The 25,064-nt window shown below is 36.1% G+C and overlaps 1 protein-coding gene and 1 non-coding gene across 9 annotated transcripts in view; one reads left to right on the forward strand and one right to left on the reverse strand.

Annotated features, from left to right (window-relative positions):
- Positions 1-25,064, reverse strand: part of EXOC6B (exocyst complex component 6B) — a 462,052-nt gene that overhangs the window by 342,072 nt on the left and 94,916 nt on the right. The gene's annotated exons all lie outside the window — the stretch shown is intronic.
- LOC118717899 lies at positions 21,741-21,848 on the forward strand. Its single transcript, XR_004987646.1, has one exon. It is a non-coding gene; the product is annotated as a U6 spliceosomal RNA (small nuclear RNA).

Below are 25,064 nucleotides of genomic sequence, written 5' to 3' on the forward strand. Positions count from 1 at the left end.
ATCAGTAGAAGATGACACAATAATGTCTTATTTAGTGGGCATTACATAACAGTTTCTAATTGGAATGTCTGAACTTATTAATCCTGAAAGATATATGTTTCCTTTCTACTTGAAGACAAAATATAATTATGATATAAAGATCAAGTTCTGATCTGAGCTGCCTCTGGCAGGGTACGAATTAAATGCCTCTGAAAAATCTCTTCCTAAATATCCATAATCTCTCTAGTTTGAAATTTATTAATTTTATAAATGAGAACATTTACTATTTTTCCAAAGTTCTATAAAACAAAACCATACATTGCCAGGTATGAGAATGTTGGTATATGTTAAATTTCAATTCTCCTCCCCCAATAAGAAAGCAAAACCCAGTGATTACATCTAATGAACACAGTAGTGGGAAAAGTCAATCTTTAAAAGAAAGAAGGAAGGGGGTTAAAAAAAAAAAAAAAAAAAGAAAAAAGAAAAAAAGTGTAACCATCTGGCAACCATACAATATTTGAGAAAATGTTAGTGTTCTAATTGAGATTTAATTGAGTTTGATTTACTTGTCAAGATAATTGCTTCAGCATTAATTAAATATGTCTCCTGCAGCTGCAGAGAAAGTTAAACCTTACATTCTACTGATTATACAGGATACACATCACTCATTTAAGTCAACATTGCTTGCTAGGTTCATGGTACCCCAAAATAGTTCTTTGTATATTGATTATTAACATCTCAGATTTTGACATTAGTATTTTCTCCATTGATTAGGGCTAACATTTCTTAAATCTTAAGAGGAAATTGGTGAGGTTACCTAGAAATTAGTCAGAAAATTATTACCATCAACAATATTCAAATCTAAAAAGCTCTTTTGGAGGACAAATTTTATTTTTTTAATTTTCTTTTAATTATAGATATTCAATGCTATATTCATTTCAGGTGTACAGCATAGTGGTTAGACATTTATATAGTTTATGAAATGATCCCCTGATAAGTCTAGTACCTACCTGACACCATGCATAGTTATTACATCATTAATGACTATATTATAAATGCTGTACTGTACATCCCCATGACTATTTTGTAATTACCAATTTGAACTTCTTTATCCTTTTTTACCAGCCACCCAACTCCCTTCCCATCTGGCAACCATCAGCTTGTTCTCTATACCTATGAGTTTGTTTCTATTTTGGTTATTTGTTTTGTTTTTTGGATTCCACATATAAGTGAAATCACATATTGTTTTTCTCTGACTTATTTCACTTAGCCAAATACCCTCTAAGTCTATCTACATTGCTGCAAATGGCAAGTTTTCATTCTCTTTTATGGCCAAGTAATATTCCATTGTAATAATATACCACATCTTTATCCAATCATCTATCAATGGACACAGGTTGTTTCTATATCTTATTGTAAATAAAGTGCTGCCATATATATTTTGAATTAGTGCTTTGGGTTTCTTCAGATAAATGCCCAAAGTGGGATTGCTGGGTAAGAAATTTTAGTTTTAAGTCCCCATAGTGTCTGAGGCCCTATAATTATCTGTATTTTATTGAATGACAAAATAAACATCAGAAATCACCTTTACCTATTTTCTTTATAATACTTCTCCATCTGCAAGGTTTTTTACAAATTAAAACAGAACAAAAATTAGCACTTTCCATTGCCTCAGTAAGTATTGGCTGTCATTAGATATTTTCCCCCCATATATTAACTTTAAATTTTGCTGCAGAATCAACCAAATTCTATTGTATTTCCTCATGAAATGGTGGAGAATATTTTCTAAGAATCAAACTTTTCCCAGGTATTGTTATTCTTTTTCTGGTATCATGTTTAGAATTCAAAGATTAATAGAGTTAATTATATTGTCTAGTAGTTTGGTGGTTTTTTACATTTACCTCTTTAACCCACCTGTAGTCTTTGTGTGCCACACTAAACTCTTTGGTCTTCAAAGTGATTTAAAATGATACCTATATCATGTTTGGTTTAAGTATTTTCTATTCTAATCTGTTGCTTGTCTGTCATTACTGTATATTATAGCTTTATATATTTTCATATTTTCACAACAAATCACAAATGCATACCACACGTCATTATTCATGGTAATATGGTTGTAGTTACTACATCAAGTAAATTCTGGGATCATTTTTTCAATTTTACCCAAAAGAATCCCATTTCACTGTGATATTCAATAAAACTATGTTAAATTTATGATTTTCTACCTATCAACATGGTCTCTTCATTTATTAAAGTTGTATTTGATGTCCCTTAATATTACTTTTCTACTTTTCTTCTTCACATAGATGCTGCATCTTCTTTGTGAGTTTGTTAACTTAATTGTTTAATTGTATTTTATTTATTCCTAGGAAATATACATGTGTTACTGTATGTGTAAGTTGTTGTCAGTGCTCTTGTATATAGGAGCTTTTCTGCCATTTTATATTTCTACTCGTTATTTCTTCCACATGGTAAATAATTGTTTTATACATCTATAGCTAGTCACTGAATCTCTCTTATTAGTTAAAGTCAGTTTCCAATTAATTTTCTTAGGCTTACCCAAATAAATAGCTTACATTGCAACTTAAAGTAAGTCTGCTTCTCTTTATTTTTTCTGTAATTCATTTCACATTATTCCTTTATTCCACTGATTGAATTTCTATTCAATGTTAAATGGTGATAATAATAAAGAATATATTGTGTTATCCTACCTAATAAAAGAGTAATATGCAAATTAATCATCACTCTGCTATACCCACAAGCCACACCCATCATCCAATCAGAGTGAGTATGCAAATAAACCCAACCAAGATGGCTACAGCCACAGAGAGCAGGAGAGAGGCTTGGGTTTCCCAGGCAACTGAGGAAGCCAAGCTTTCTGCCTGCCCTTGCTGGCCTAGACCTCCATTCAAGGCTACAAAGTTTCAATTATAGAAGGTAAACAAATCCAAACAGAAACTACGGCAGCCACAGACTGAGCAGGAGGCTTGGCTCCGCTCCAAGCTACAAAGTTTCAATTGTAGAAAGTAAATAAATTCCAGATACTAGGGCCTTCACTTGGGTCACCAGGGGTCATGGCTGGCCTGAAAACCACCTCAGGCCCTAGCTCAGGCCACCCTACTCCAAGGGAACCCCCACCCTGATTCAGAACACCCTTCAGGGCAAAACAGCCAGCCCCCACCCTTGCAGCAGGCCTCTAATCTATCTAATAAAAGACTAATACACAAAGATGGCTGCCACCATGTGGACACAGATGGCCAGCAGGGAAGAGCAATTGCTAGGCACCAGGCTTGCAAGGGAGGGCAGTTGAGAGGGACCAGGCCTGCAAGGAAGGGCAGTTGGAGGCAATCAACCCTGCAGGGGAGGGCAGTTAGGGGTGACTAGGCCGGCAGATGAGGGAAGTTGGGGGCAGACAGGCTGGCAGGGGAGCAGTTACATATCAGTCAGGTTGGTATGGAAGTGGTTAAGGGGTGATCAGGCTGGCAGACAAAAGCAGTTAGGGGCAATCAGGAAGGCAGGAAAGCGAGCAGTTGGGAGCCAGTAGTCCTGGATTGTGAGAGGTATGTCTTACTGTTGGTTTAGGCCTGATCCCTCTAAACAAGGTGGTTGGACATCCCTCGAGGGGTCCCAGATTAGAGAGGGTGCAGGGTAGGCCAAGGGACTCACCCCCTCCCCTAGGCCCTGTGCACAAATTTTGTGCACTAGGCCTCTAGTTTTATGATATTAAGGATTTGTATTCCATAATAAACCCTACTTAGTTATAATGAAATCATCTTTTAATAAACCAATGAATTTGTATCTTCCTTATGGCCTATACACATTGTTATCTTTAATAAATACCAAGTTTTCATCTACATCTTTCTAGTTTGCTAGACTTTATATTAAATCCAGATTCTATTATCAGTGATAGAGCTCCCAGCCTCTTAACTGTAATTTCTTACTGACATTTACTCAGGTCAGTCATAAAACTACCCAACAACTGCAAAACCATTACCAACTCCTTGGTACCCTTATTCTGCAAAATATTAAAGTTAGAAAACTGAGGGAAATGTCAACCACTTTATGGATAGGAAAAGCTAATGAAGACTCACAAATCTTAACTTTTCAACAGATTTTATTACCACAGTGCAAACCACATAAAAAAGTCTCATCGTGGCTTCAATAAAAATTCAAATGATTCACTAAAATAATTCTGCCTTTTCTAGCCAATAACACAGACCAACCATTTCTTTAAAAGAAAAAAAAAGTACTCTTGCTGAAACCAGTTTGGCTCAGCAATAGAGCGTCGGTCTGCGGACTGAAAGGTCCCAGGTTCAATTCCGGTCAAGGGCATGTACGTTGGTTGTGGGCACATCCCCAGTAGGGGGTGTGCAAGAGGCAGCTGGTCCATGTGATCTTTCTCTCTCATCGATGTTTCTAGCTTTCTATCTCTCTCCCTTCCTCTATGTAAAAAATCAATAAAATGTTTTTTAAAGTACTCTTCCTATCATTTTTCCTGATTAATCAAGTAAAACATTGCAACTATCAACAATGATCTAATGTTGGAAATTTTCTTTTTGTTGCTACTAAACAATCTATTGTAATTACAGTCGCTATTGCTTAGCTGTCTGAGAAAAAAAATCCATTAAAATAAGCTAATATATCTATAGATAGATAGATAGATAGATAGATAGATATAGATATATTCATGCATACATAAAGCTTAAATACATATATACATGTGTATATATAGACACATATGTATATATCATATATAGTTATAAAGCATTCCATATATATAATTCTATGCAGAAAAGGAAAAATTACTTTTATAATCACTCTGCATTTTACTGGGAACCAGTGTGCTAGTACAATGTGTTTGAACAGACATTGAGTTGAAAGAGATTTTTAAAAAATCACCTATTTTCATTCCTTTATCCTGAATACACAAAGAAGGAAGTAATATTGGTTGAGCAAAGATACTGATTTGGTATCTAACATTTGAAACAAAAATTTAACACAGATTTTATCAAACATACGTCCTCCCATAAATATGCTTCAATGGGATACACCAAGCTTCCATAAGCAATGATTAAAGCATTGCTAGAAATGGATCTAAATTAAACTTAAGTATTAATAACATCAAAAGGGCTATGGGGCTAGAGAAAGTGGTTTAAAATTTAGGCGGTTGGGGTGAAGGTCTTAATAGTTCTTTGATAGCATACCATTGCACAACATCCTGCATTTAATTTTAAAAGACACTTTTAGACATTAGATTTTCTTACAGCTTTCAATATACGAAGAAGTCTTTAACAACTGTCTTCCAGCAAGTTTTACCTTATTCACAAAAGGTGTATATATCGAATCCTAAGGTAAGTTTCCTCATTTCTCTCACGTTTCTGTTTAACTAGGTTAACCAAGAAAAACACATGGAAAATTCACATAGCTTGGGAAAAGGGTGAAACTATATTTTAAAACTGACAGAGAACCAAAACAGGTTTGGCTCAGTGGATAGAGCATCAGCCTGTGGACTGAAAGGTCCCAGGTTCAATCCAGATCAAGGGCATGTACCTTGGTTGCGGGCACATCCCCAGTAGGGGGTGTGCAAGAGGCAGCTGATTGATGTTTCTCTCACATCGATGTTTCTAACTCTCTATCCCTCTCTCTTCCTCTCTGTAAAAAATCAATAAAATATATTTTAAAAAATAAATAAAACTGACAGAGAAAGTCTAAGTCTGGTTTTGTCTTGTTTTTTAGGCTTCTCCAGAGATGTAAATTAAACAGCCAAGTGTCTTTTTACCCTTTCTGAATGCATTAAATGTTTACATGCTGAACACAGAGGGGAGGTAATTTGTTTTCTCTTTCTCATTTTTTCCCTTTCTTGACCGCACAACTTTACGCCAGGATTATTTTAAACTCAAAGCCCCTGAATATAATGCCCAACAGCTGTTATCACCCACACATCAAGATTGCCACAAATGCTCCAGCCACAAAATTCTCTCAACAAGTTAACGGCTGTATGATTTTTATAGTTTAATTAAGCAGAAACAGGCTGAACTTGTTTTCTTAGGTTTAACTCTATATGAACTATCATAAACACTTTCCAAGAAAAAGACAGGGATGTTGATTGAAAACAAACACTATAAATAGAATAATAAATTAATCCGCTCTTCTTACAAATAATTTATCTTTTGAATATTGGTAGCACATGTAGAACCAAGTTTAAGAATAAATCCTACTGCTACAGGTTTCACAAATTACCCATACTTCAGCTAATAATTTTCCTCAGGAAAACATATCTAGTTTTTTTATTGACATGCAACACACAAGGGTCTAGAATTATTAGATTAATGACTCAATTAAACAAACAGATTTTAGTAACCATGCTACACAAAGCACTGCTAGGATCAGACATTTATGCAGAAATAATTATAACTATGATCACTTAGCTCATTAGTTTGAAAATATCAAAGTCAACAAAAATTACAAGTACATATTATGAATAACTATATGCTAACTTATTCAAAACTATCAATGTTTTTTAATTCTTTATAGATTTTTAAAAGATAATCTAAATAGAAAAATTAAGCAGATTTAAAAGCCTTTTACCATAAATGTAAGAAGATAATGGAGGAAAATAAATATATTCGGGGGGTGGGGAGGGAACAAACATCTAACAGAAGAATTCACTAGTCAACAAAGTTACTTATTACAGGAGGGAAAAAAGTCTTCAGATACACAATAGTTCCAAAAGATTTTCATCCATGTAAATTCTACCCCATGCAAACTTACTGAAAAGGTATCAAAGATGTATTCCAGTCAGTCAAACACAAAACTAATCAAAATAAAAACCCAAAATGGAGAAATTTCAATATCCAAAACCTAAAATATATAACAAATTAAAGTAATTGTTGAAAGCATGATGTCCAAAATTGAAAATTTCATTATGTAGAAAGTGCTATTCTAATTTAATAATATTGAATTTAGTTAACCATGTCTAAGATATTTTGCAAAGGCTCCCAACTTGAAATTTATCTATTTTTTATATCTTGGCTTATAAAACTTAATAGACATAAATTGATAACCTTTAGTGAAAATAGTTATTGTGCAACCACCTTCTCTCCAATAATTGAAAGTTTTATTGGTTTTATTATTTTTTAAGTTCTATACTCTGCATTCTCTTAGAAACTGCAAGGGGGAAAGTAATATTCTTTTTATCAGATAATGATAAAATTATATAATCAATGTTTGTCTTTTTAAAGCTTGGCTGATACAACCTGGATGGAATTGGAGAACATCATGCTGAATAAAATAAGCCAGTCAAGGAAAGAAAAACACCACATGACCTCACTCATTTATGGATAATAAAGAACATTATAAACTGATGAACCAAAAGATAGATATAGAGACAGTAAAGCAACAAGCAGACTGTCAAATTACAGCAGGGATTGTAGGGAGATCTGAGGGAGATAAGAGATCAACTGAAGGACTTGTATGCATGCATATAAGTACAACCAATGGACACAAAACTCTGGGGAGGGTGGGCATATATGGGGGGGCAATGGTAAGATATGTACACAGATATTAATTTAATTTTAAAAATGGTAATAAATAAATAAATAAAGCTTGGCTGATAGAAAATTCAGAGTAAGGTTATATATAGAAATAGAATAACTTTTTGTAGATCAATTTCCTGGTACAATTATTTATATTTACTCTTCCTTTTAGTTTTGTCTGCAATTCACCATCATTACCATTACTATGTTACTGTTGGTTTATCCTTAGTATTTGTAGTTCTATGTCTCTTCCCAGAAGTATTTTAAATTATTTTTGGAAGTAGGCAGAAACATACAATAAATTAATAAACTGCCCAGCCAGTGTGACACAGTGATTAAGCATCTATCTATGATCCAGGAGGTCATGGTTGGAGGTTTGATTCCTGGTCAAGAAACATGCCCTGGTTGCAGGCTTGGTCCCCAGTAGGAAGCATGCAGGAAGCAGCTGATCAATGGTTCTCTCTTATCACTGATGTTTTTTTCTCTCTCTCTCCCCCTCCCTCCCTCTCCCTTCCCCTTTGAAAGAAATAAAAATACTTTTAATTAACAAACAAATTAATTAAATAAACAAACTAGAAAATATACAGTATAAAAATAATGCAGTCTTTTGACTATATCCCAAATTCCAAAAAACAGCCTAAAATGAGATAGTATCCTCCCTCTGAAGAAAACAAAATCACACAAAATCAAATATCTCTACATGGGGATCTCTGTCCTTCAGTCAAATGAACTGCTACATGTTGCATACCAACAAGCAAAATCCTTTCCACACTTTTCACTGAATTTCCACAGTTTTTTATTCCAATTACTAATTACTTTACCATAGGAAAGTGAAAGAATTGTGCAAAACCATATATTCTTTTCCCAAGCCTACATTGGGTTCTTTATCTTATTATTCAAAGGCAAACAGACTTCTGTGAGGTTTTTCTTGAATCCAAAATTTCACTATTGCAGTGACCACAGTGCTGGCAAATGCTTCTTAAGTTGGAAGCAGAACAAGATTTCAAATAATTTATAAATAATCATTTCAAGAACACATCTCTTCTTTTATCCCACAAAAGACATTATTTTGTTTAGGACCACAAGCTGACAGCTTCTCAGCATTACCAAAATCCCATTTAGCTTGCTATTGTAAACAGTGTAGATATTGCTACCACATCAATAAATAAAATTCTTAACAGAATCATTTTGTGTTTGATTCACATTTGTTCTGCATATGCCAATGAACCTAAGGTATTTGTAATGTTAAATTCTAAAAAGTCTTAGCTTACAAAAAGACTTTTTTTTTTTGCAAAAGACCTATCCCATGTTGATCAGTTTGGATAAAATTCAAAATAAGGAATCACAGCATAAATTGATACAAGTTTCTTTTACTAGTGTATCTTACTCTCTCCTTTTCGTAAACTTTTTTTAAAATAAGAATGAAATTGATTATTAAAATTCAGTCTGCAGATAAGCAGTACATACCATCCTAATTCTTTTTATTGGTTGATGAGAGAGAGAGAGAGTAATTTGATTTGTTGTTCCACTTATTCTTGCATTCATTGGTTGCTTCTTGTATATGGCCTGACCAGGGTTTAAAACCAAACCTTGGTCTACAGGGACAACACCCTAACCTGCTTAACTAGTCGAGGGCCCATCCTAATTCTTAAAAACTCTGATTTACCTAATAAAAGGGGAATGGGGGTAAGGGGAAGAGATCAACCAAAGGACTGTGTGCATACATATGGGCCTAGCCAGTGGCCATGGACAATGGGGGAGGGGAGGCATATCTAGGGAGGGGTTCGGGATGGGAATGGGGGAATAAGGACAATTAAATGAGACCATAATCAATTAAAAAAAAAAAGCTGAAAGAAATAAAGCCTGTAATTATTTAATTACCTTGAGTACAATTAACAATAAATAGTTATTGCATATATTTCCTGTGACATTTGTATACTAGTATTCAGAAAACACTTTCCTTCCTCAGCCTTAGGAAAACTAGATTTTTTTAATTATCTTTAATTTAAAAATTATAGAAATGAAGCTTTCTGATAACACAGTATCCTTGGAATTCCCTTCAGGAACAGTGTACAAATGTTATCATGATTCAATGCCACCTAACAACTGTGTCTCCATCAATGCATTTGCCTATTCATTGTACTGTCACAGAATTTTTCAGTTATAACTGTGGCAACTTTACAAACTCATTCTTTTTTTATTTAAATTCTTTATTGTTCAGAAAGTGTTACATATGTCTCCGTTTTCCCCCTGACCTCTCCCACTCCTGTCCTCACCCACCCATTATCTGTGTCTATTAGTTAAGCTTATACGCATGCATACAAGTTCTTCGGTTGGTCTCTTACATCATTCTATTCTCCCTGCCTTCCCTCGGAGGCTTGTTGGTCTGTTCAATGCTTCTATGTCTCTTTATCTATTTTTGTTCATCAGTTTATGTAGTTCATTATATTCCACAAATGAGTGAGATCATATGATATTTATCTTCCTCCAATTGGCTAATTCCGCTAGCATAATACTCTCCAGTTCCATCCATGATGTTGCAAATGGTAAGAGTTCTTTCTTTTTACAGCAGTGTAGTATTCTATTGTGTAGATGTGCCACAGTTTTTTAATCCACTCATCTGCTGATGGGCATTTGAACAGTTTCCAAATCTTAGCTATTTGTAAATTGTGCTGCTATGAATATAGGTGTACATATATGCTTTCTGATTGGTGTTTCTTATTTCTTGGGATATATTCCTAGAAGTGGGATTAATGGGTCAAATGTGAGTTCCATTTTAATTTTTTGAGGAAACTCCATACTGTTTTTTCCACAGTGGCTACACCAGACTGTAGTCTCACCAGCAGTATACAAGGGTTCCATTTTTTGTTTGGATTGTTAATTTTACTTCTGTTAAGTTGTATGAGTTCCCTATAAATGTTGGAGATTAAACCCTTACCAGATGTAACATTGACAAATATGTCCTCCCATGCAGAGGGTTCTCTTGTTGTTTTGTTGATGGTTTCTTTTGCAGTGCAGAAGCTTTTTACTGTGATGTAGTCCCATTTGTTTATTTTGTCCTTAGTTTCCATTGTCCTAGGAGGTGTATTGGTAAAGATATTGCTACGAGATATGTCTGATATTTTGCTGCATATAATTCTTCTAAAATGTTTATGGTTTCCCATTTTATGTTTAGTCTTTTTATCCATTTTGAGTTTATTTTTGTGTATGGTGTAAGTTGGTGGTCTATTTTCATATTTTTGCATTTATCTGTCCAATTCACAGAAGAGAGATGATTTAGCTCAGTCTCTATAAGGTTCCATTCATGAAGCCCGGTTCCAGGTAAAAGAAGTTAGTATACTAAAACCTCTTTCTTCCACTGAATATATCTATACATCCAGAACAGAAGTCATGGATTATCTTATTTGAAGACTTTGGAAAGTAAATAACAGCAGGCTGACTGGGAAAGAAGACCAGAATTTGAAGTACCACCAAACTGATAGTAAAATTACCTTCTTTTCTTCTTTTAGTATCTCCTACCCTGAACACAACATACCAGCTCTATCTCTGGTTTTGGCTTAAGGAGCAGGAAAGGGAAAATCTAATACTCAAAGACTATGAAAACATCCACCACATTTTTCTCTCTCTTCTCCATCCCACCACATCCTATAAAACAATCCCCAAGCAATACTGGCACTGTTCATTCATGAAAGCCCATAAGAGCTGAAACTCTGAGAGGACCCTCTCCTTCCATACAGTGAAGCTGTGGTTCTAAAAGGGTAGGGCCAAACCCCAGTGCTTGTTTCTTTCTCTCTGTCCTCCATGTTCAGCTCAAGATAAGGAGCAGTTGGATAAATCCACAGCGAAGTAGAGTAACAAAAGCCCCAGCTTTCTAGCCAAAGGATTTTTTTTTTAAGCCCTAGGGAGCTGAAAAGTAACTAGTCAATACAATAAGCCAAAAATGAGATATTAAAAGCATACAGATCAGAAATAAAAAGTTAAAACTGTCACTATTCACTATGGACATGATTATCTACCTAGAACACACCAAGAATATAAAAGCACAACAACAACAATAAAAAACCTCTACAACAAGCCCTAACCTGTTTGGCTCAGTAGAAAGAGCATAGACTTGTGAACTCAAGGGCCCCATGTTCGATTCCAGTCAAGGGCATGTACCTTGGTTTCAGGCACATACCCACTAGGAAGTGTGCAGGAGGCAGCTGATCAATATTTCTCTCTCATCAATGTTTCTAATGCTCTATCCCTCTCCTTTCCTCTCTGTAAAAAATCAATAAAAAATATATTTTTTTAAAAAACCTCTACAACAAATAAGTGAGTTTGGCAAGCATGCAGAATATAAGGTCAACACACAAATATCAACTGCATTTCTTATCATTAACAATTGTAAAACAAAAAACTATATCATTTATAAAGTTTAAAAGAAATTTGAAATAATTGCTATAAATCTGGTAATACAAGATCCATATACTGAAAAACTACAAAATGCTAATGGAAAAAAATCAAATAAATGGAGACATACCATATTCATGGATTAGAAAACCCAAAACAGTAAAGATTCAATTCTCCCCAAAATGAACCAAATTCCATGAATTACAATTAAAGTCTCAGCAGGGAGAAAAAATAAAATCTCAGCAGGATTTTTTATAGATATAGACAAGCTGGTCCTAAAATTTATAGGGAAAGGCAAAGGAACTCAAATTTGTTTAATTTTGGAAAAAGAAAAATTAGGTGAAAGGAATTATAATACCAGATTTTAAGACTTACTTTAAAGTGACAGTAATCAAGACAGTGCGAGCTATGAAGGGACAGACACACACATCAGTTAAACAGAAATGACAGAAATATGCTCACACAATTAGGGCCATTTGACTTTAAAGTTGCAAAAACAATTCAATGGCAAAAAGATAGACTTTTCATCGAATAGTGCTGGAACAACTGGACATCCATACACAAACAACAATAGACTTTGAACTTAACCTTATACCTTATATAAAAATTAACTGAAAATAGATCACAGTCCTAATTGCAAAACTTAAAACTATAAAAGATGTGTAGAAGAAACTCTTCCTGCTTAGGATTAGGCAAAGAGTTCTTAGACATGACATTAAAATCATAATCCTGTTTTTTTATTCTAATAAAACTGAATTTTATTGATATTAAAAACTGTGGCTGTGTAAAAGACACTATTAAAAATAATTTTAAAAACAAACTGCAGCCTGTTTCCGATTTATTCACGAGCATCAGAACGGGTTGTAATCACAATATTTTCCAAGTCAATAAGTTTTTTCATAAAACAGCTTTTACATTATAATATTTTCTTATAAATAACTTTCAATTTATTTCTCCTATATATTACAGTTAAGGGTATTATATTTGTTTTTGAGTTATGTATGTAGGTAGATTTTATTACCTACGAATTTTATTTCAGGATTGTAAAGGGGGCATTACAAAATATTCCTTACAAAACAACAGCATTAGGTCCAACAGGGTAGAACCAGTATATTAAACCATACCAATCTCCCATGAAATTCTACAATAGTCTCTCAATGAGATCCCTTTTTGTTTAACCTGGCTATCATCACTCTACTTACCAGTAAGTCTGCATAAAACACAAACTAGTCATGCCCCTCTTCTGTTCCTAAATATTTCATAGAGCTGACAGGGGGAAAAAACCAAATTCTTCAAAATGGCATTTAAGACCCTTTGTAATATGACACTATTTGCCCAACAATCTTTCTTTTCAGAAACTTGCTCTCCCCCTCACACTGAAAACCTGCGTTATAGAAGAATCTGGAACACTTCTTTTAGCTTTCCTGTTTCTTTTGTTTTTGTAATTTTTAATGTATTTACTTATTTATTTATTTATTTATTTATTTCAGAGAGGAAGAGAGGGAGATAGAAACATCAATGATGAGAGAGAGTCATTGATTGGCTGCCTCCTGCATGCCCACCACTGGAGATTGAGCCCACAATCTGGAATCGCACCATGACCTCCTGGTTCATAGGTCACGCTCAACCACTCAGCCACACTGGAGGGCTTCTATTTCTTGACTGAATATTCTTAATCTGTTTTTGCTGAGTACGCCTCCTTTTTTCATCCTCTAAATGTTGGAAAGGTTCCTTGGACCTCTTGTTTATCTACACTATTCCTGGGGTGACTGATTCTATGATGAGTCTCAAAATTATATGACCAGTTTAGGCCTCTTCCCTGAATTCCCAATTCTAAATGCAATCATTCCAGTAAACATCTCTACTTGGATGTCCTATAGGCATCTCAAAATCAAAGTCCTAACTGCTTCTCCCAGCCTCTCCTCCTCTACCAAAACCCACTCCTCCCACATTCTTCACCTTGGTAAAGAGTAAGTCCATTCTTTCAACTATTTGGTATTTAAATAGTTCTAAACCAAAGCCTTAGAGGTAATTCTTGATCTCTCTTTATCCTACAATCCAATTAATCTACCTATTGGCTCTATACTCAAAATATACTAAGTCCAGAGTATAATCCTTCTCAACATCTCCACCACAATGCCTAGTCTAATTCACAATCTTCTTGTGCCTATATTGTTAAAATTCCCTACTACCTGGTCTTTTTATTCACACTTATACTCTCTTTGTCTATATTCCACATAGCAGTGAGAGCAATGTATCCAAAGGATTTTTTAAAATCCAACATTAAAACTAGGATTTTTTTTTTTAATTAACTGACTGCAAACTGAGTTAAATGCCTATGGTTCATCAGATCCCCTGAGGTTGTTCAAGCAGTTAAATGCCTTGTAATAAATGTCAAACATTAGGATTAGAAAAAACAATGCACAAAATACAAATTTCTCTATAAATACTCTATCTTTGGGTCAATACAAACACTTATGTGGTGTTTTCCTCTATTCTACTAATATGTCCCTAGTACCCGAATAAAGCTATAACTTCCTATGTAGTAGAATTTAAACACACACACACACAAACACACACACACACACACACACACACACAAACACACACACCCCTCAGTGGCTTTTTCCAAAGAAATTCTCACTCAATAGAAGGTAGAATCTGGAAAACGGTCCTTATAAATAAGCGGACATGAATAGACAAAGCTCTGAACCAATATGTATAAAACTCATTCTAGTTGTGTGTGTTTTTTAAGTAGGTTTTCACTGTTTGAGGGGGGGAAAAAATCTGTTTTGCTTATGACAAGTCATTCCGAGTCTTTAAATGCCCTGGCCATTTTCTTCCTCTCAACTCGACTTCTCAAATGATTTTTTAAAAAGGTTCAAACACTACAAAGCAACTGATTTAGTGAAAAGCACTTTAAATACCTCTCCAAGTACTCCCCACTGGATCAAAATGTCATAGAAATGTTGTAAACACTATCAGTCATGTTCCAGAGAACAATTTAAATAAACATTGTTTTGCTCTTTTGTCTGGAAAAGTAATTTCTGAAGTGAAGAGTTCAGAACTTTTAGCCCTACATACTATGAAGTATTAAAAAAAAAATACATCTTTTAAGCATCAGAAGCAGAGTACACAATAGGCTTTGTCTTGTTAAACAAAAGAACGTGCTTTTTCCTTTCAATCATTTCCAGCTGTATGATCTGGCCTTCATAGAATCAGAAATTAACAGCATATGGCATCTGGCTACCTGCACAGACTGCATATAAAATCTGAAGTCTTCAATAAGATTAACAGGTCTAGTGGTTGAAAGTGGAGGGGGAGTCACCAAATACTGTTTCCAAAACAGCGGCAATACCTCTAAGAGAAGGCAAGAAAAAAAATCATCCCTATCTATTTAGATATCAATTGTATTCTTGAGAAATGGCTCAGATCACAAGATTTTCCTACCTCCCAGGCAGCTAAAGAAGATACTACCACTGACTGTATAACTATCTTGGTTCCAGAACAGGAAGGAATTGATTTTTTTTTTTTTAAGTGTGGTTCTGGGTTAGCCCACCTTATGACACATCTGATTCTCTGAAAACCAAATGTACCAGATACAAAAATAAAAAATGAAAATAAAAATGAAATGACATCATTCTTATAGTATTTTCCACTAAGTCTTAGTACCAGAATGTCTAAATACTTAGAACCTTGAACTAAAAGGTCTTCAAGGTCTTCCTAAATAAAGCCATTCCAGACAAACATTAATTTACCTTTCTTATTAAGATGAGTATACCACAAGGACACAGACAGTGAATAGGGAAGGTTTGAGGGAGAAAGGGGAAAGAGGGCAATGGGGGGAGGACATATGTAATACTTTCAGCAATAAAGATTTATCTTATTTTAAATGAGTAGATCAAAAATCTATTAACTCTTGGGATATATTTGTGTTTCAGAATCCATTCAGCCCTAATCTCTAACTTGATTCTCAGCTGGCAAAACATAAATCCTAACCCTTCCTTCCTATAGTACAACAGGTGTGGGAACAAATGCAGATAATTTAGTACCTTCAAACTTATAAAAAACTAGAGGCCCAGTGCACAAATTCATGCACCAGTGGGGTCCCTCAGCCTGGCCTTTGGGTCAGGCCGAAACCAGCTTTCTGACACCCATGGAGGGTTCCTGGTTTGTGAGAGGCAGCAGGCCAGGCCGAGGGACCCCTCAGGGCACGATTGGGGCTGAGGAGGGATGCAGGAGGTTGACTAACTGGGGAGAGACTGCAAGAGGGCTCCAGGATGTGTCCCACCCATCTCACTCAGACTCCAGCAGCAAGCAAACATTCCAATCGGAGCATCTGTCCTCTGGTGGTTAGTGCATGTCATAGCGAGCAGTTGAGCGGTCTTAGCATATTATGCTTTGATTGGTTGACCAGACGACTGGACACTTAGCATATTAGGTTTTTATTATATAGGATAGTTGCTCAAAACCATAAAGACTGATCATATTCAGCTCCTCCTCAACTCTGTAGCTTCATGCACTCAACACCTTCAAGTCTATTCTTCACACTTTTAATCCTGTTTAATACTTTATTTAGACCCTCTTAGAAATTAAGAGACCCCAATTAGAAATTGAGTTTCAGTGGGCCAGTAAGTTAACTATTAGTATTTCCTTGACAGTTTACTTTAAAACTACTACAGGAGAGAAAAACATATTTTACTAATACATGTTCTGAAAACTGGGCTTAAAATAATTTTATCAATAAAGTTTAATTCTGCCCCCAAGCATGTGGATTTCATAAAAGAGTTCCTCAATAGTGCTTTAAGTGAAGACAGAGGAAGAGACCCAAACACATTCAAAGGCTGAATTAAAATCTCATTAAGACATACAATTCAGAATAGACAAAATAAAAAAGATGGGCAATCCATGTTAGAAATACTTTAATATTTTTCAAGGCATGCATGGTCTAAGGCACATGTGTCAAACACAAGGCCCGAGGGCCAAATCCGTCCCGCCAGGCCTTGCAATGTGGCCCGCACCGCGCTGTCATCACTGCACTCTGCTGCGTTTCCATCACAATGACAGTTTATGACTGTTCAGTAAACCATTCGGCCCGCGATTTAGGCTGGATTTTAGATTTTGGCCCCTTCTCTGATTGAGTTCGACACCCCTAGTCTAAGGACAACCAACCACTAGGATTCCTATGTCAAAAGCTCCTTCAGTGACTACAGGAATTGCTAGATTCTGGTAAAACTATCTAGATTTTAAAAAGAACAAAAATTTAAAAGAATAACAATTCTATTTTCCTCTCTTAGAGTCTCCCTCTCCCTACAGTTCTCACCAGGACCCTGACAGCCCATAGACATCAATGTATTGCATACCCTGAGGCACTAGGTCAACTGCAGGAATCTATCTCCAGCTGCTAATGTTTTATTTTCACTTGAAATTTCAAAAATGCAAATGCAATGCACCAACAGCTGTTCACACTTTCAATTTTTTTTACAAAGCTAGTCATGAAATGTGGCTTGTTGAACATTTGTAACACAATTACCAATTTCTGTTTCAATGCCTATTAAATACTGCTGCCACTAGTGAACAATTTGACTTCACTGCCCAGTAGTGAAACAGGGTGGCTGGATAGGCACTAGCTCCCTGCAAGAGCTGGCAATGAGAAGGAGACAATGTTGCTTATTAAGAAACTGGAGCAAACTAATAGCTGAAACATACATAAAAGTAGTCTACTTAAATTAGGAACTAACATGTACAAGTGCATACATCAAATTGGTGTGCAATGTGAATAATAAATAACTGCACTTGATTAACTGGCTACTAGGATTTCATAAGACACAAAGAAATACCTCAAGATATAATCTCTTGCCTCTAGAAGTTAACAAACTAACAGGGTAATTCTCAAACTTATTCTGGGCTATATACTATTATAAACCTTAATAAAAGGTATGAACTCTCTACCCAGAATTACATGCAAATACATATAATATTGCACATAATTTTAGACAGCTACTGAACCTCCAAGACCTATAGTTTATGGAACCCAGATTAAGTAGTACTTAAATAGTACCAAAATTATTTTTTTATGTAAACAAATAATTTAGATGTAATCTGTCAAGATTGTTTGTTTGGGAAAGTTTATTTTCAATGAGAGAAGGACATTTCTGACATTAAAGAACTAGTAAATTCATAGGACTTCACTGATGGTACTAAAGTTGTAAATGAACTGATCCCCCGAGAGGTTTTGAACTGCGAGAGGGCACAGGCCAGGCTGAGGGACTCCCCATTCTCCTCCCACCCTCCCACCCCCGCCCGTCCAGTGCATGAATGTTGTGCCCTGGGCCTCTAGTGTGATTATATAAGAGAGTGCATTTTTTTAAAGGGGGTATTATGTCTAAATAACTCTAAAACCATTTGGGGGGAAAATATGTATAATTATATGCACAGAGAATAAAGCAAATATGGTAAAATGTTAATAGCTGAGCAATCTGGATAAAGTATATATGGACTTGTTTGTACTATTTTTGCAAGTTTTCTTTAGGTCTGAAATTCTTTCAAAAAGATAAATAAAAATCATGTGTTCTGGAGTATGTCTTCCTAGGTTCAAATCCTAGCCCTGCCCATCACTGCCTATGTGACCTTGGGCACATTACATTTTTTAAACTTATTTCCTTATTTGTAAAATAGGAATAATATACTACTACCTCAATTTGATATAAACAATGATAAGATAATTCATGTAAAGCATTTATTAGAACAGTATCTGATAAATAAGAATCACTCAAATTATTGTTATTAATATTCCTTTCCAAATTTCATCCTTATTCCCTTCCCCTTTTATCCTACCACTCTCTTAGACCATGCCAATTATGGGGGGGAAGTGGGGAGAAAGAAAGGAAAAGTCATGGCTTTTAACCTCAAGTTTGTTATCTTCAGTGAGGGCTCCCTGCCTCCAGGCAGGCTGTCCCTTAACTGATTGCCTGATTGCTATCAGGGAAAGGCTGCACCCATGACTCTTGATACACACAACACTGAGCAGTTGAGCCTTTCTTAAAACCTTCAACATTAGCTTTAAGAGTAACATGCTAATTCCTTTCGTTTCTTATATAAAACCCATCATGAATTAGGTACAGCATACCTCTTAGCTCTTATCTCTCAATGAATTTCCACAAATATATCCTTCACTGAGGCTTCAATGAACTAGTTGTACTTCTTTCAATACAAATCTTCAATCCCTGAAACAGTAGCCTCTTTGCCTAGAAGATGATTTCATCTTCACTCATTTACCAAACCCATATTCACCTCAAAATTTATGTCGGTGTGACGCAGATGCCTCTTTGCACACACAAAGCCCTACGTGCACACCTCCACCACAGTGTCACACTATAATCACCGATTAGTCTGTCGTGCTCTTCAGGTTCTAAGGCTCCTAAAGGCAAGAGCTTGTCTTATAAGTCTGTGACTTACAAGCATAAAAACTGATAATATAGGCTTTCAAGTGGGGTTTAGTGAATGAATCTCTTGACAAGAAATTCCAATATGTGTATACACATAGAATAATCTATTGAGTGGCAAATGAAAGTATCTGTCAAACACAGAAGGCTGGTGCTTAAGGCAAATCTATACTTTTAACCAAATATATAAAAAGTTAGCCACATAAGTTTGGATAATTAAAAATTAGCTCTATGCTCTGGCTGCGTTGCTCTGTAGTTAGAGCATCAGCCTAGGCACAAAAAGGTCACAGGTTCAATTCCTGGTCCAGGGCATGTACCTGAGTTGTGGATTTGCTCCCCAACCCTGACCAAGGCACATGTGAGAGATAGCCAGTAGCAACCAGTCAATGTGATTCTCTCACATCGATGTCTCTCTCTCTCTCTCTCTCTCTCTCTCTCTCTCTCTCTCTCTCACACACGCACGCACGCACACACGCACGCACGCACGCACACACATATACTTTTCCCTTCCCTCCCTTCCATTCTTTCTCTGAAAACCAATGAAAAAAGTATCCTCAGGTGAGGATTAAAAAAAAAACAAAAACATAGCTCTGTGCATCAGTGCTCAGAAAAAGGAGATGGCAATGTAGTTTGGTTAGATAGGGGTTTCTCTGAACACCTGTTCATGGATTTCTTAGAAGACAGCACTCACAACAATACTGTGGCCTTAATTTGTTTAAAGCAAATTAATAACTGAAATGCTTTTGCTGTCAACAGGCGATAGATAGATAGATAGATAGATAGATAGATAGATAGATAGGTATCAGTAGCCCATTGTACAATATTCATGCATGGAAGGGAGGGGTGTCCGTCAGCCTGGCCTGCACCCTCTCCAATCTGGGACCACTCGGTCGATGTCTGAATGCCAGGGGATGTCCCTGTGAGATTGGGCCTAAGCTGGAAGTCAGACATCCCTCTTGCAATCCAGGACCCACTGGCTCCTAACCACTCCTGTCTGCCTGCCCGATCACCCCTAACCACTCTGCCTGCCAACCTGCTCACCCCCAATTGTCCTCCCCGCTGGCCTGATCACTTCCAAATGCCCTCCCGTGCCAGCCTCATGGCCCCCAATTACCCTCCCCAGCCAGAGGCCCATCTGTGGCCAGGCACAGAACACTTGCCTCATTGCCAGGGTGCCGATGCAAGCATTCCATGCCCGGCCTCCCCATCATCCCCCTGCTGTTCCATGCCCTCTGCCCAGAGGCCCTCTGCGGCCAGGGTGGAATACTTGCCTCGTCACCGCAGCAACAAAGCAAGCATTCTGCCAGGTCTTTCTGCTGCCAGCTCTCAGCGGCTGACCCCCCAGGACTGGGGGACTCTGGCGGGGCTGAGAGGGCTGGGCACCACCATCTTGTGGCTATGGGCACCACCATTTTGTGGTGGAGTGATAGTCAATTTGCATATTCCCTCTTTATGTAAAAGCCTAAGCAACCGAACAACTGTTTGACTAGTCACTATAATGCGCACTGACCACCAAGGGGCAGATGCTCAATGCAGGAGCTGCCCCCTGGTAGTCAATGCGCTCCCACAGCCAACCTCCCGCAGCCAGCCAACCTCCCGCAGGCCCTCCCCCAGCCGGCCCTGATCGGCCCTGATCAGACATGATCACCGGCCAAGCCAAGGGATCCCACTGTGCACAAATTTGTGCACCAGGCCTCTAGTATATCATATAAAATGACAACACTTCTAAGTCCTGTCTTTCCATCAGCCATGAAATAGAACAGCCTAATTTTAATTCATAAAGTTATTTCAAATGAGAGTATCTGAATTTTTTAAAAAACCTAATAAAATCTGTCTGAGAAGGTTTTTAATCTTGCTAGTCACAATGCCTGGTTAATTTCTATAATCAAAGTTTTGACCAGAGTCCCCTTTCACACCGTGAGTTGGGAAAAACACATGGCCAAATAAAAAAGGTGCTGGAAACAGGCCCTTGAGCAGTATTAAACACAATGGAAATAACATTTGAAAACTGTATCCTTCACAGCTGGGGAAGAAGCATAAGGGCTCCAACCATCTGCTCTTTCTTCCTAAGATTCCTCTTTCACAAATGGGTAGACTGACTTATTTTTTATTCTGGTCAAGAAACAAGATCCCCAGAGTTGAAGATCACAATTTAAACCAGATAAAATCAGACAGTAGTAAGACAAAAAGTGCACAAACTTCTAGACATATCTCACTGTTTTTTATATTACATTCTATACCACCTCTTCCTTTACCTCTTTAATTGCTATCCCTTCTGTAAGAAAAATTAGTAAGAGTTTTCCTACAAGAAAGCATATTTTAGAATAATTTTGAAAGCAGAGATGATGGGCTCTCATAAAAACAAGGGTGACCATAAGAGATAAGTAGAGTGCTCACTTTAGCAGCACATATACTAAATACTGGAATGATGCAGAGAAGATTAGCATGGCCCCTGCAGAAGGATGACATGCAGGCTCATGAATGTTCCATATTTTTTTTTAAAGAGAGAGAGAGATAAGGAGAGAGGACAGGAGAAAACCAACTATTCACTCATTTAATAAAGTTAAAAGATTTAAGTCTTCTGGTGACAAAGTTACCAAGTATTAATATTTGAACTGATTTGGTTCTGACTTTATAAACATAACTAATCAGAAACCCATCTTGTTTACATATATATACAAGTAAAAGGTCAGGAAGCTATTCTATGGTACTGTTTCATAACCTGGATCTTCAAATCTTATTAGGGAATTACATGTAAACATTAGACAGACATGCCCTCTATAATTATTGTTTTTCTTTCAATGAACCCCCATAAAGTCCTCATGCAATTCTAGAGTTTTCTCAAACAACCTTTGAAATCCATATTCCCAAATGTAATTCATGTATTATACTTCTTAGAGTACCAAACTCTGTCTAAATTTGGCAATCTTGCTGTCCAGGTATACCAACAAAGAACTGAACAGCAAGTGTCATATTAACTCTAACTTAAAAAAGTTTTTTGTACAAACCACTGAACACTGCGAAAAATATATATATTTGAAAGCCTTTACCATCTGACTCAGTTTCATTGGATTATGAGTTCCTAAAAGACAACTATATCTCTTAATTTTTTTTATTTTTATTAATCTTCACCTAAAGATTTTTTCCCCAATGATTTTTAGAAAAGAGTGAAAGGGAGAGCTAGAGAGAGAAACATTGATATGAGAGAGACAGATAGATTGGTTATCTCCTGAAAAGGCCTCACCTGAGCCTGGGATCAAACCTATGACCCTTCAGTGTGCAGGCCAACACTCTAACCACTGAGCACAAGAGCCAGGACTCTTCTCATTTTTTATTCTCTACCTTCTTCAGCCTTGCCCACCCATTGCCTAGCGTAAAGCTTTCTTTACACATAAAAAATAGGGAGCTTTTAAAATATTATCTTTTTTAAAATATACTTCCACTAGTATTGATTTCAGAGAGGAAGGGAGAGGGAGAGAAAGATCAGAAACATCAATGATGAGAGAAAAATCATTGATCAGCTGCCTCCTGTACTTCCCCCACTGGAGATGGAGCCTGCAACCAGGGCATGTGCCTAACCAGGAACCATGACCTCCTGGTTCATAGGTCGATGCTCAACCACTGAGCCACACCAGTCACGCTGCTTTAAAAATATTAGAAACAACCCAATGTCCAGAAACACAGGAATAGTTAAATTATAATATTTATATAATAAGCTATTATACATTATATATACATATGGACATTAACTGTGTCTAAGTTGCAAATGAAAGGGCTATAATTTATATGTATACCTCAAACCCATTTCTGCAAATATGTATATAATGACATGCATATATACATAAATGACTGTCATATATTCATTAAAAAAAAAAAAATCTTTTCACCATAAATTGATATGTGTGGGCAATGGGATTCTGGGATGATTCTCACATTCCTATTTACATATATTAATACCTTTATTTAGTGTGTGAAATGTTTAAATAATGAATACTAATCCCTTCCTTCTATAGATATCAAAACAATAAAAAAGTATTTATGTTGGAAAAAAATCAAATAAATTTAACTCTTTAAGCCAACTACTATTCTTCTTCCCAAATCCCTGATGTAATTTCAATCCTGATATCCCTCCGGTTCTGGCTCCTTTTGTCACTTGCCTTATCACTATATCTGTCTTACTTTTTTCTTTGGGTTTTCTTCACTCTTCGCTCCATCCACAGGCAACATTAGGGCAGAAAACTCACTATTTGGGCTATTACAACTTGTTTTTTGTTTTCTTTTCTTTTTTCTTTTTCTTTTTTAGTTCTTTATTGTTTAAAGTATTATATAAGTCTCCTTTTTCCACCATTGATCTCTCCCTCAGCCCTGTCTGTGTCCATTGGTTATGCTCATATGCATGCATACAAGTCTTTTGTATTACAACTTGTTTTTATGTCCCTTCCATCTCTTATTCCTAATTTCCCACACTAAACCAAAAAATGTATGCTGATAAAAGCATGAGATAAAAGTACATACGGAATAGAATGACTAAAATTAAAAAGACTGATAACAAAAGTTGGCAAAGAGAGCAATTGAAACTTTCCTATATTAATAGTAGAACATAAAATGATACAGCCAGTTTGCAAAAAAGTTTGTGAGTTGTCATAAAATTCTGACACAGAATTCCACTCTCAGGTACATTTACTCCAGAGACATAATACATGTATTATACAATGGTGTTCAAAGTAGCTTAATTCCTTTATTAAAATATATTTTTATTGATTTCAGAGAGGAAGGGAGAGATAAAAACATCAATGATGAAAAGAATCATTGATTGGCTGCCTCCTGCATGCCCTGCACTGGGGATTGAGCCTACAATCCAGGCATGTGCCCTGACTGGGAATCAAACTATGACCTCCTAGTTCATAGGTCCATGTTCAATCATTAAACCACACCGGCCAGGCCAGAGTAGATTAATTCTTTAAAGCCAAAAACTGAAACATCTCAAGTGTCCATCAATAGGAGAATTAATAAGCATGTTAAATTCATACAAAATTTAGCAATGAAAAGGAATGAACTACTGAAACATGTAACAATATGGATGTATCTCAAAATCATTATGCTGAGTGAAAGAAGCCTTGTTCATATGCACATACTCACAACTGCAAACCTACGTTTTCCCCATCCTGTATTTAAGAGTACATAATGTATGATTCGATTTATATGAAGTTCTACAATAAACACAATTAATCTATGTTGGAATGGTCGCTTTTATGGAGGTAAGAGTAGAGGACTGGGTAGCAAGGAGCATGAAAGAATTTTCTAGGGTATGGTAATGTCTACTTCTTGAAAGGGGTTTAGGTAAAACAGGTATATACATTCATCAAAAACTCACTTCAGATTTGTGCAATCATGGTATTTTAAAATTTCCTCAAAAGAATAAAGTAATAAAATAAATATTGAACTCTAGCTAAAGTTATGCTGAAGTATTTAGAGTTAAAGTGTACTGATGTCTCACACTTACTTTGAAATGCATTAAAAAGACGTGATCGGTTGACAGATAATAGATGGAAAAATATATGATAAAGCAAATGTTGTAAAATATTAATTATAAAATCTAGGTGGTGGGTAAATATGATTGTTCATTATATAAGTCTTCCAACTTTTTTTGTATGTTTTAAAGTTTTCAAAATAAAATGTTAAGAAGAAAAAGTAAACTCTAATCTGCAACTCA

Source organism: Pipistrellus kuhlii, unplaced genomic scaffold, assembly GCF_014108245.1.
Source record: "Pipistrellus kuhlii isolate mPipKuh1 unplaced genomic scaffold, mPipKuh1.p scaffold_m20_p_13, whole genome shotgun sequence".
Classification (NCBI taxonomy): domain Eukaryota; kingdom Metazoa; phylum Chordata; class Mammalia; order Chiroptera; family Vespertilionidae; genus Pipistrellus; species Pipistrellus kuhlii.